This window comes from Nomascus leucogenys, chromosome 13 (genome assembly GCF_006542625.1).
Source record: "Nomascus leucogenys isolate Asia chromosome 13, Asia_NLE_v1, whole genome shotgun sequence".
NCBI classification, from domain to species: domain Eukaryota; kingdom Metazoa; phylum Chordata; class Mammalia; order Primates; family Hylobatidae; genus Nomascus; species Nomascus leucogenys.
In genome coordinates this window covers 28,280,069-28,293,593 of record NC_044393.1, presented here as the reverse complement: position 1 = coordinate 28,293,593, position 13,525 = coordinate 28,280,069, and positions in this window count along the sequence as shown.

The following is a 13,525-nucleotide window of genomic DNA, read 5'->3' as shown; positions in this document are numbered from 1 at the left end:
CTGCTGCACTTCACCCTGGGCAGCAGATTAAGACCCTGTCTCTTAAGGAAAAAAAAAAAAAAGATATTTTTAAAAAAGGAAAGAAACAAGGGACCTCCTCAGAACCTCTAGAATCAAGAGCGAGATGCTGGATGATCAATGAAATGAAAACCCTCGGCCAGGTGCAATAGCTCACGCCTGTCATCCAAACACTTTGGGAGGCAGAGGTGGGCAGATCATGAGGTCAGGAGTTTGAGACCAGCCTGGCCAGTATGGTGAAACCCTGTCTCTACTAAAAATACAAAAATTAGCCAGGCGTGGTGGCACGTGCCTGTAGTCCCAGCTACTCGGGAGACAGAAGAACGACTTGAGTCCAGGAGGCAGAGGTTGCAGTGAGCTGAGATCGTGCCACTGTACTCCAGCCTGAGTGACAGAGCAAGACTCTGTCTCAAAAAAGAAAAAAAAAAAACCCACACACAAAAAAAACAAAAAGAGACTCAAATCCCTGCTTTCTTCTTCTTTTTCTTTTCTTTTTTTTTTTTTTTTTTTTGAAACGGAGTCGTGCTGTCGCCCAGGCTGGAGTACAGTGGTGCGATCTCGGCTCACTGCAACCCCCACCTCCTGGACTCAAGTCGTTCTTCTGCCTCAGCATCCCGAGTAGCTAGGATTACAGGCACGCGTCACCACGCCCGGCTAATCGTTTTCTATTTTTAGTAGAGACGGGTTTCACCATGTTGGCCAGGCTGGTCTCGAACTCATGACCTCAAGTGATCCACCCACCTCGGCCTCCCAAAGTTCTGGGATTACAGGCATGAGCCACTGTGCCCGGCCAAATCCCTGCTTTCAAATACCCACCTCTTTTCGTGTCATGGCTACATTCTGCACTTGCAGAATATTGAAGTAATTCCATATATATATGTATATACATATACACGAATATATGTATATTTACTGCATATATATTTTATATATTTACTGCATATATATTTTATATATTTACTACATATATATTTTATATATATACATATGTATATATTAATTGAGATGGAGTCTCAATCTGTTGCCCAGGCTGGAGTGCAGTGTCGCGATCTCGGCTCACTGCAACCTCTGCCTCCTGGGTTCAAGCAATTCTCTGCCTTAGCCTCCTGAATAGCTGAGATCACAAGCCCCCACCACCATGCCCAGCTAATTTTTTTTTTTTTTTTTTTTGAAACGGAGTCTTGCTCTCACCAGGCTGGAGTGCAGTGGCACAATCTCAGCTCACTGCAAGCTCCGCCTCCCGGGTTCACGCCATTCTCCTGCCTCAGCCTCCTGAGTAGCTGGGACTACAGGCGCCCACCACCACGCCTGGCTAATTTTTGTATTTTTAGTAGAGACGGGGTTTCACTGTGTTAGCCAGGATGGTCTCGATCTCCTGACCTTGTGATCCACCTGCCTCGGCCTCCCAAAGTGCTAGGATTACAGGCGTAAGCCACCGCACCTGGCCGGCCAGGATGATCTTGATCTCTTGACCTCATGATCTGTCCGCCTCGGCCTCCCAAAGTGCTGGGATTACAGGCGTGAGCCACTGCGCCCGGTCCTAATTTTTTTGTATTTTTAGTAGAAACAGGTTTCACCATCTTGGCCAGGCTGGTCTTCAACCCCTGACCTCGTGATCCACCCGCCTTGGCCTCCCAAAGTGCTGGGATTACAGGCATGAGCCCCCATACCCAGCCATATATTCTATATGTATATATGTGGCAGTCTACTATGTGGCAGTCACTAAACTAGGCACTGGTAAAACAAACAATGGAGTGCAAAAAACAGTCATGGCCCCTACCCTCCTGGAGCTTACAAACCTTGTTGGAAGAGGCAGGCGTTGATCAAAAGACTATATGAATAGGGCTAAGCACAGTGGCTCAGGCCTGTAATCCCAACACTTTGGAAGGATAAGCCAGGTGGATCACCTGAGGTCAGGAGTTCAAGACCAGCCTGGCCAACATGGCAAAACCCTGTCTCCACTAAAAATACAAAAAAATTAGCTGCATGGTGACACATATCTATATTCCCAGCTACTCAGGAAGCCGAGGAAGGAGAATCCCTTAAGTCCAGGTGGTGGAGGTTGCAGTGAGCCGAGATCACACCATTGCACTCCAGCCTCGTAGACAGAGTGAGACTCAAAAAAAAAAAAAAAGAAAAGAAAAGAAAAGAAAAGACTATATAAATAAATGAAGATGCACAACTGCAACAATTGCTGTAAGAGACATTTATGGTGCTACAAGAGGAAATAAGAGGAAGATTTGGGCCAAGCTCGGTGGCTCACACGGGTAATCCCAGCACTTTGGGAGGCTGAGATGGGCTGATCTCAAAAAAAAAAAAAAAAAACAACAACAAAAAAGTAAGATTTGAGGAGCAGCATATAACAGGTAAAGAATATTCCTGGCAAATAATAGACTGTGCAATGGCCTTGCAGCAGAATGAAGCATGGTGTCTTTAAGGACTGCAGGAAGACCATGTGGCTATAGCAAAGATGCTTAGGAAGAGCCCAACCATGTAATACCTTCTAAGCCGGGGAAGATGAGTCTGGTTTGTTGTTGTTGTTGTTGTTTAGACGGAGTCTCGCTCTGTCACCCTGGCTGGAGTGCAGTGGTTAGATCTCGACTCACTGCAACCTTTGCCCCCCGGGTTCAAGCGATTCTCTTGCCTCAGCCCCTCGAGTAGCTGGGATTACAGGTACACACCACCACACCCGGCTAATTTTTGTATTTTTAGTAGAAACGGGGTTTTACTATGTTGGTCAGGCTGGTCTTGAACTCCTGACCTCGTGATCCCCCTGCCTCAGCCTCCCAAAATGTTGGGATTACAGACGTAAGCCACCACGCCTGGCCTAATTTTTATTTTTATAGACATAGGGCCTCACTTTGTTGCCCAGCCTGATCTTGAACTCGTAGGCTCAAGCGATCCTCCTACCTTGGCCTCCCAAAGTGCTGAGATTACAGATATGAACCTCCATGCTCTGCAGTTTTTTCAACACTTACAGAACTAGTCTCATTGCCTCTTCTTCAGAGATACCAGCACCTGGCTGCCCAGTGCCCCATACTCACAAGTCTGGTTTCTACCCCTTGGGGTTCTTCCTCTGAGTTCAGAGACACGAGCACCTGTCAATCAATACCTCCTCCTCAGAGGGCTGAGTGTCGGCTGTGTTTGACCCCTCCCCCTCTAAATTTCTATGTTTTAATAACTCCAACCTCGGCCGGGCGCGGTGGCTCACGCTTGTAATCCCAGCACTTTGGGAGGCCGAGGCGGGCAGATCACGAGGTCAGGAGATCGAGACCACAGTGAAACTCCGTCTCTATTAAAAATACAAAAAAATTAGCCGGGCGTGGTGGCGGGCGCCTGTAGTCCCAGCTACTCGGAGAGGCTGAGGCAGGAGAATGGCGTGAACCCGAGAGGCGGAGCTTGCAGTGAGCCGAGACTGCGCCACTGCACTCCAGCCTGGGCCACAGAGCGAGACTCCGTCTCAAAAAAAAAAAAAAAAAAACTCCAACCTCTTCCTTTTGTTCCCTCAGCCCTAGGGATGGTAGCTGTTCCTACAGTTACTACCACCATGAAACTTTAGGTTTCACCTTTTACTTCTTCAGTTACTTAGTTAACAACCCACTAAGTTACACTGTCTCTGTCCAAATGCCATGTGATTTCTACCTCCTTACCGGACCTTGACTAATATATAAGGATTGTTATTTATCCTTCAAGGTCCAGTTCAAATGCTACCTTCTAATGTGTCTTTTCCATTATCATCAGTTAAAACTATCCATCCAGTTAATTCATAATGTCTTTCTTGAAAAGCCAATAGGCATTTGTTTTTATAATTATATGCCCAGTCATACTCATATGCCTACTCACATCTCTTTGTTGTCCTACAGTTATACTGAAACTTCTTTACTCAAATTAACTCTGATCCAAAAAAATTGCCTACCCATTATAATAGAGAAGAGTAGGTATAGAGCAAGAAGGAACAAACATGGGTTCTAATCCATTCAATTACATATTGTAATTCTGCAGAATTTACTTAAACTCTTAGTTAAATTTGTTTCTCTAGCCTCACAGACGGCTCTGAGGATTAAGTAGAATAAATGTGGAAAGGATTAAGTAAGATAATATGTGTGAAGCGTTTACTGCAGTGCCTGTCTAATGCCCCAAGTATTCAATAAATATAAACTATTGGCCGGGCGCGGTGGCTCATGCCTGTAATCCCAGCACTTTGGGAGGCCGAGGTGGGTGGATCACAAAGTCAGGCATTCCAGACCAGCCTGGCCAACATGGTGAAAGCCCTTCCCTACTAAAAATACAAAAATTAGCCGAGCATGGTGGCATTGTAATCCTGGCTACTAGGGGCTGAGGCAGGAGAATCACTTGAACCCAGGAAGTGGAGGTTGCAGTGAGCCGAGATCACACCACTGCACTCCAGCCTGGGTGACAGAGCGAGATTCTGTCTCAAAAAAAAATATATATATATATATATGAACTATTATTTTTGCTATTAGTTTACAATTTATCCAGTAATGTGTACCAAGAACGCGCTTTTTTGTTTGTTTGTTTTTAGGGCAGCTAAAGCCTTTTTTTTTTTTTTTTTTTTGAGATGGAGTCTTGCTCTGTCACCCACGCTGGAGTGCAGGTGCACAATCTCGGCTCACTGCAACCTCTGCCTCCTCGATTCAAGTGATTCTCTTGCCTCTCTTCCTGAGTAGCTGGGACTACAGGTATGTGCCACCATGCCAGGCTAACATTTGTATTTTTAGTAGAGACAGGGTTTCACCATGTTGGTCAGGCTGGTCTCGAACTCCTGACCTCAGGTGATCCACCTGCCTTGGCCTCCCAAAGTGTTGGGATTACAGACGTGAGCCACCGCATCTGGCCAATAACATACTTTTTAAAAATAAGAAAGTGCCAACTGGGCACGGTGGCTCACGCCTGTAATCTCAGCACTTTAGGAGGCTGAGGCAGGCAAACTGCCTGAGCTCAGGAGTTTGAGACCACTATGCGCAACATAGGGAAACCCCATCTCTACTAAAAATACAAAAGTTAGCCGGGCATGGTGGCACGCCCCTGTAATCCCATCTACTCGGGAGGCTGAGGCAGGAGAATCGTTTGAAACCGGGAGGTAGAGGTTGCAGTGAGCAGTGATTGTGCCACTGCACTCCAGCCTGGGGAACAGAGCAAGACTACATCTCAAAAAAAAAAAAAAAAAGAAAAAAAATTAAAAGTAAAAATTAGCCAGGCATGCTGGTTCACACCTGTAGTCACAGCTACTCCGGCGACTAAGGAATGAGAATTACATAAACCCAGGTGTTTTAGATTACAGTGAGCTATGATCGCTCCACTGCACTCTAGCCTGGGCAACAGAGCAAGAGTAATAATAAAATAAATATCACGCCCATAATCTTAGCATCGTGCCACTGCACTCTAGCCTGGCAACAGAGTGAGACTCTGTCTCTAAATAAATAAATAAATAAATAAATAAAATTTAAAAATAAAATAAAATAAAGTTGCAGGGATACCTTTATTTATTTATTGAGATGGAGTCTTGCTCTTTTGCCCAGGCTGGAGTGCAGTGGCATGATCTTGGCTCACCACAACCTCTGCCTCCCAGTTTCAAGTGATTCTCCTGCCTCAGCCTCCTGAGTAGCTGAGACTCCAGGCTCGTGCCACCATGCCCAGCTAATTTTTGCATTTTATTTTATTTACTGATTGAGTGAGTGAGATGGAGTCTCGTTCTGTCACCCAGGCTAGAGTGCAGTGGGGTGATCTCGGCTTACTGCAACCTCTGCCTCATGGGTGTTAGCGATTCTCCACCCTCAGCCTCCTGAGTAGCTGGGATTACAGGTGCGTGCCACGATGGCTGGCTAATTTTTTGCATTTTTAGTAGAAATGGGATTTCACCATGTTAGCCAGGATGGTCTCGATCTCCTGACCTCATGATCCACCTGCCTCAGCCTCCCAAAGTGGTGAGATTACAAGCGTTAGCCACCACTCCCGGCCCAAGACCCTATCTCTGAAACAAACAAAAAAATAAAGAAATAGGGCAACCCGCTCGGGTCCCCTTCCATGCTGTGGAAACTTTTTCCTTTTGCTCTTCATAATAAATCTTGCTGCACAGAAAGAAAGAAAGGAAGGAAGGAAGGAAGGAAGGAAGGAAGGAAGGAAGGAAGGAAGGAAGGAAGGAGAAAGAAGGAAAATAAAGTAGGCCAATTTTTTTTTTTTTTGAGATGGAGTCTCGCTCTGTTGCCCAGGCTGGAGTGCAGTGGCTGCAAGCTCCGCCTCCCGGGTTCACGCCATTCTCCTGCCTCAGCCTCTCCGAGTAGCTGGGACTACAGGCACCCGCCACCCCACCCGGCTAATTTTTTTGTATTTTTAGTAGAGACGGAGTTTCACCGTGGTCTCGATCTCCTGACTTCGTGATCCACCCGCCTCGGCCTCCCAAAGTGCTGGGATTACAAGCGTGAGCCACCGCGCCCGGCCTAAAGTAGGCCAATTAATAATCCTACAATGGCCTCTAAGAGTTCTGAAAGGAAGTGTTACATCTCTCTCACTTTAAATCAAAAGCTACAAGTGATTAAGCTTAGTGAGGAAGTCATGTTGAAAGCCAAAATATGCCTAAAGGTAGGCCTCTACTTTTTTTTTTTTTGAGATGGCGTCTCGCGCTGTCATCCAGGCTGGAGTGCGGTGGCACGATCTCGGCTCACTATAACCTCCACTTCCCAGGTTCAAGCAATTCTCCTGCCTCAGCCTCCCTAGTAGCTGGGATTTTAGGCGCCTGCCACCATGCCCAGCTAATTTTTTGTATTTTTAGTAGAGACGGGGTTTCACTGTGTTATCCAGGATGGTCTTGATCTCCTGACCTTGTGATCCACCCGTCTCGGCCTCCCAAAGTGCTGGGATTAAAGGCGTGAGCCACCGTGCCCAGCCAAGTAGGCCTCTTCTTATGAACACAAAGGAGAAGTTCTTGAAGGAAATTAGATGTACTACTTCAGTAAACACACAAATTATAAGAAAGTGAAAGACTTATTGCTGATATGGAGAAAGTTTGGTTTAGAAAATCAAAACAGCCAGAGCATTTCCCAAACCAAAGCCTAAACCAGAGCATGTTCCTAACTCTCTTTAATTCTCTGAAGGCTGAGAGAGGAGAGGAAGATGGAGGAGAAAAGTTTGAAGCTAGGAGAGATTGATTCATGAGGCTTAAGGAAATAAGCCATCTTCATAATATAAAAGTGCAGTAATCTCAACACTTTGGGAGGCCAAGGTGGGTGGATCATTTGAGGTCAGGAGTTTGAGACCAGCCTGGCCAACATGGTGAAACCTGTCTCTACTAAAAATACAAAAATTAGCCGGGCATGGAAGCAGGCACCTGTAATCTCAACTACTCGGGAGGCTGAGGCAGGAGAATTGCTTGAACTTGGGAGGAGGAAGTTGCAGTGAGCCAAGATTGTTGCCACTGCACTCCAGCCTGGATGACAGAGCAAGACTCCATCTCAAAACAAAACAAAACAAAAAGAGTTATGCTGAGTCTTCTCTGCCTATGTTCTATAAATGGAACAATAAAGCCTGGATGACAGCACATCTGTTTACAACATAGTTTTTTTTTTTTTTTGAGACGGAGTCTCGCTCTGTCACCCAGGCTGGAGTGCAGTGGCGCGATCTCGGCTCACTGCAAGCTCTGCCTCCTGGGTTCACGCCATTCTCCTGCCTCAGCCTCTCCGAGTAGCTGGGACTACAGGCGCCCGCCACCACGCCCAGCTAATTTTTTGTATTTTTGGTAGAGATGGGGTTTCACCACGGTCTCGATCTCCTGACCTCGTGATCTGCCCACCTCGGCCTCCCAAAGTGCTGGGATTACAAGCGTGAGCCACCGTGCCCGGCCACAACATAGTTTATTGAATATTTCAAGCACACTGTTGAGACCTACTGCTCAGAAAAAAAAAAAAAAAAAAAAAAAAAGATTCCTTTCAAACTATTACTGCTCATTGACAATGCACCTGGTCACCCAAAAGCTCTCAGGGAGATATACAAGGAGATATACAGATATACATGCCTGCTAAAACAACATTCATTCTGTAGTCCATGAATGAAGGAATAATTTTGACTTCCATGTCTTTATTTTTATTTAAAATTTTTTTTAATTTTTACTTCAAATTTTTTTTAATTTTTGTTTCTATTTATTTATTAAATTTTGAAACAGAATCTCGTGCAGTGGAGGTTGCAGTGAGCGAGATCAAGCCACTGCACTCCAGCCTGGGCCATAGAGCAAGACTCTGACTCAAAAAAAGAAATTAGCTGGGAGTCATCACACACACCTATTAATCCCAGCTACTTGAGAGGCTGAGGCAGGAGAATGGTGTGAACCCAGGAAGCGGAGGATGCAGTGAACGGAGATTGCCCCATTGCACTCCAGTATGCAGCAATGCTGCATGGGCGACAAGAGCAAGACTCCGTCTTTTTTTTTTTTTTTTTTTTTGAGACAGAGTCTTGCTCTGTCGCCCAGGCTGGAGTGCAGTGGCGCAGTCTCGGCTCACTGCAAGCTCCGCCTCCCAGGTTCACACCATTCTCCTGCCTCAGCCTCTCCGAGTAGCTGGGACTACAGGCACCCGCCACCACGCCCGGCTAATTTTTTTGTATTTTTTAGTAGAGACGGGGTTTCACCATGGTCTCGATCTCGGCTGACCTCGTGATCCACCCGTCTCGGCCTCCCAAAGTGCTGGGATTACAAGCGTGAGCCACCGCGCCCGGCGTCTTTTTTTTTTTTTGATACGGAGTCTGTCTCTGTTGCCCAGGCTGGAGTGCAGTGGTGTGATTTCGGCTCATTGGACAAAACTGTTAAGGTACTCTCGGCTGGGCGCGGTGGCTCACGCCTGTAATCCCAGCGCTTTGGGAGGCCAAGGTGGGCAGATCACCTGAGGTCAGGAGTTCAAGACTAGCCTGACCAACATGGAAAAACCTTGTCTCTACTAAAAACACAAAATTAGCTGGGCGTGGTGGCGCATACCTGTAATCCCAGCTACTCCAGAGGCTGAGGCAGAAGAATCCCTTGAATCCGAGAGGTGGAGGTTGCAATGAGCTGAGGTCACGTCATTGCACTCCAGCCTGGGCAACAAGAGTGAAACTCTGTCTCAAAACAACAACAAAAAAAGATACTCTACATTTTCTTATATTTATTTAGTTACTTACTTAGTTATTTTGAGACAGTCTGGCTCTGTCACCCAGTGGAATGCAGTGGCACAATCACGGCTCACTGCAGCCTCAAACTCCTGGACTCAAGCAATTCTCTCACCTCAGCTTCCCAAGTAGTTGGGACTACAGGCACTTGCCATCACACCTGGCTACTTCATAAAGTTTTTTTGTTTGTTTTTTGAGATGGAGTCTTGTTCTGTTGCTCAAGCTGGAGTGTACTGGCATGATCTGGGCTCACTGCCAACTCTGGATCCTGGATTCAAGTGATTCTCCTGCTTTAGCCTCCTGAGTAGCTGGGATTACAGGTATGCACCACCATGCCTAGCTAATTTTTTTTTGTATTTTTTTAGTAGAGACAGGGTTTCACCATGTTGGCCAGGCTGGTCTCGAACCCCTGACCACCTGCCTCGGCCTCCCAAAGTGCTGGAATTACAGGCATGGGACACTGTGCCCAGCCCAACAATATATTTTATACAATGGAATAAAGATAATGTCCTTATTATTTTGTTTTATTTTACTGCTGCATAATATTCCTTGTGTGGACATATTATAATTTGCTTAATCGGCTGGGTGCGGTGGCTCACGCTTGTAATCCCAGCACTTTGGGAAGCCGAGGCGGGTGGGTCACGAGGTCAGGAGATCGAGACCACGGTGAAACCCCGTCTCTACTAAAAATACAAAAAAAATTAGCCGGGCGTGGTGGCGGGTGCCTGTAGTCCCAGCTATTCGGAGAGGCTGAGGCAGGAGAATGACGTGAACCCGGGAAGCGGAGCTTGCAGTGAGCCGAGATTGTGCCACTGCACTCCAGCCTGGGTGAAAAAGCGAGACTCCGGCTCAAAAAAAAAAAAAAAAAAAAAAAATTTGCTTAATCAGTCCCCTATTGATGGCCACGTGGGTGACTTCCAATTTTCTGCCTGTAAGCTCAGCACTTCGGGAAGCCAAGGCTAGAAGATCACTTGAGCCCAGGAGTTCAATACCAGCCTGTGCAACATGGTGAGACCCTGTCTCTACAAAAAAATTTAAAAGGCCAGGTCTGGTGGCTCATGTCTATAATCCCAGCACTTTGGGAGGCTGAGGCAGGCAGATCACTAGAGTCCAGCAGTTTAAGACCAGCCTGGGCAACATGGTGAAACTCCCTGTCTATGAAAAAAATACAAAAATTAGTCAGATGTGGTGGCTCACACCTGTAGTCCCAGCTACTTGGGAGGCTTAGATGGGAGGATCTCTTGAACCCAGGAGATAGAGATTGCAATGAGCCAAGATTGCACCATAGCACTCCAGTCTGAGCAACAAAGCAAGTCTCCATCTCAAAAAATATGTAAATAAATAAAATTTTTAAATAATAAAAATAATTTAAAAATTAAAGTTAGCCAGGCATAATGGCATGCATCTGTAGTTCCAGCCACTCGAGAGGCTGAGGTGGGAGGATCGCTTGGTCAGGAAAGGTCGAGGCTGCAGTGAGTTATGATCGTGCCACTGCACTCCAGCCAGGGCTAAAAAGCCAGACTTTGTCTCTTAAATAAATATATAAAATAAAAAGAGAAGTCTTGGAAATTATTGTGATGATCTTGTGTGGGAAATATTCTGAACACACAAAAAGGACAAGACGTTAAAGAAAATATTATAAATTCAAGTACATAAAATATTTATATTTTATTCATGGATATACATATACACATGGATAGTCTCAGAAGTGTTAGGGAAATGAGACAGAATGGAAGCTAAAGAAGAGTAACAGGTCAGGTGTGGTGGCTCACACCTGTAATCCCAGCATGTTGGGAGGCCAAGGCTGGCAGATCAGGACGGCAGGAGATCTAGACCATCCTGGGCTAACACAGTGAAACCCCGTCTCTACTAAAAATACAAAAAATTAGGCCGGGCGCAGTGGCTCACGCCTGTAATCCCAGCACTTTGGGAGGCCGAGGCAGGCAGATCACGAGGTCAAGAGATCTGGACCATCCTGGCCAATATGGTGAAACCCTGTGCCTATACAAAAATTAGCTGCGCATTGTGGCGCTTGCCTGTAGTCCCAGCTGCTCAGGAGGCTGAGACAGAAGGGAGGCGGAGGTTGCAGTGAGCCAAGATTACGCCACTGCACTCCAGCCTGGTGAAAGAGCCAGACTCCGTTTAAAAAAAAAAAAAAAAAAAAAAATTGGCCGGGCGCGGTGGCTCACGCTTGTAATCCCAGCACTTTGGGAGGCCGAGGCGGGCAGATCACGAGGTCAGGAGATCGAGACCACGGTGAAACCCCGTCTCTACTAAAAATACAAAAAATTAGCCGGGCATGGTGGCGGGCGCCTGTAGTCCCAGCTACTCGGAGAGGCTGAGGCAGGAGAATGGCATGAACCTGGGAGGCGGAGCTTGCAGTGAGCCGAGATTGCACCACTGCGCTCCAGCCTGGGCGACAGAGCGAGACTCCGTCTCAAAAAAAAAAATAAAATAAAATAAAAAATAAAAAAATTAAAGGCCGGGCGCGGTGGCTCACGCTTGTAATCCCAGCACTTTGGGAGGCCGAGGCGGGCGGATCACAAGGTCAGGAGATCGAGACCACAGTGAAACCCCGTCTCTACTAAAAATACAAAAAATTAGCCGGGCGTGGTGGCGGGCGCCTGTAGTCCCAGCTACTCGGAGAGGCTGAGGCAGGAGAATGGCGTGAACCCGGGAGGCGGAGCTTGCAGTGAGCCGAGATTGCGCCATTGCACTCCAGCCTGGGCGATAGAGCGAGACTCCGTCTCAAAAAAAAAAAAAAAAAAAAAAAAATTAAAAAAAAAAAAAATTAGCCAGGCATGGTGGCACGTGCCTGTAGTCCCAGCTACTGGGGAGGCTGAAGCAGGATGCCACTGCACTTCAGCCTGGGCGACAGAGCAAGAGTGTCTCAAAGAAAAAAAAAAAAAGAGTAACAAAAAGGAGCCATTCATTTACTTTGTTTCCAATGTTTATATGTTTATAAACAATGTTGCAATAAATAATTTCCCTACTGATAGTCAATCACAACCTTTCCATTGCTATAAACCGTGCTTCAATAAACATCCTTTTATATTCAAAAAATAAGACAAAAACCAAAAAGAAAGGAAAAAGAAAGAAAAAGTGGGGCTGTTTTTGGCTTAGTGGGAATTGGGTGCCAAGAAACAAAAGCACGATTGAGTGTATCTGTGTAATTATGTGCATTTGAGGTTAAAAAAAAGGGGACAGTAGAAATGTTGATAATTGCTGGGCACGATGGCTCACGCCTGTAATCCCAGCACTTTGGGAGGCCAAGGCGGGTGGATCACCTGAAGTCGGGAGTTTGAGACCAGCTTGACCAACATGGAGAAGCCCTGTCTCTAGTAAAAATATAAAATTAGCCGGGCGTGGTGGCGCATGCCTGTAATCCCAGCTACTTGGGATTCTCTTGGGATTATGGAGAATCGCTACTTGGGATTAAGGAGAATCGCTCAAACTCGGGAATTGGAGGTTGCTGTGAGCTCAGATCGCGCCATTGCACCCCAGCCTAGGCAACAAGAGCAAAACTCTATCTCAAAAAAAAAAAAGAAGGAAAAGAAATGTTGATAATTAATGCTCAGCCACCGGGACCTCTGCGAATCCCTTCTTGTCTGCTTACTGACTCACCAAGACCCTAAGGCTCTCTCTCCCTTCACTGTCACCCTACACTTAACAGGTTTGAAATCTTGCTTCCTTCATTTCACCCTCCCCAGCCTAGCACATACTTCCCTTGGGCCTAAAAATGTATCTGAAGTCCAATCTGAATTCCAAATTCCACACTCTAAATAGCACCACTAAAGAAAGTCACTGGAGGAACAATTATGGAAAAACAGGCACTGACAGGCACTCTCACGCCTTATTCAATTTTCCCTGCTTTCCTTGACTATCTCATTGTCCTATCCCCTTGCCCCAACCCACGACTACTTCACAAACACCAAGCTCTTTTCAGCCTTTATTCTTTTTTTTTTTTTTTTTTTTTGGGACAGAGTCTTGCCCTGTCGCTCAGGCTGGAGTGCAATGGCGACATCTCAGCTCACTGCAACCTCCGCCTCCTGAGTTCAAGCAGAGGCTCCTGCCTTAGCCTCCTGAGTAGCTGGGATTACAGGCGCGCACCACCACCACGCCTGGCTAATTTTTTGTAACTTTGGTAGCGATGGGGTTTCACCATGTTGGCCAAGCTGGTCTCGAACTCCTGACCTCGTGATCCACCTGCCTTGGCCTCCCAAAGTGCTGGGATTACAGCCATGAGCCACTGCGTCCAGCCTTCACCCTTTATTCTTTTCAGAGTTATTTATCCTACAAGCTACATCACTGCCCCTCCTCCTCTTTGCTATCTCCTTTCATTTTCAGGGGAGCCTAT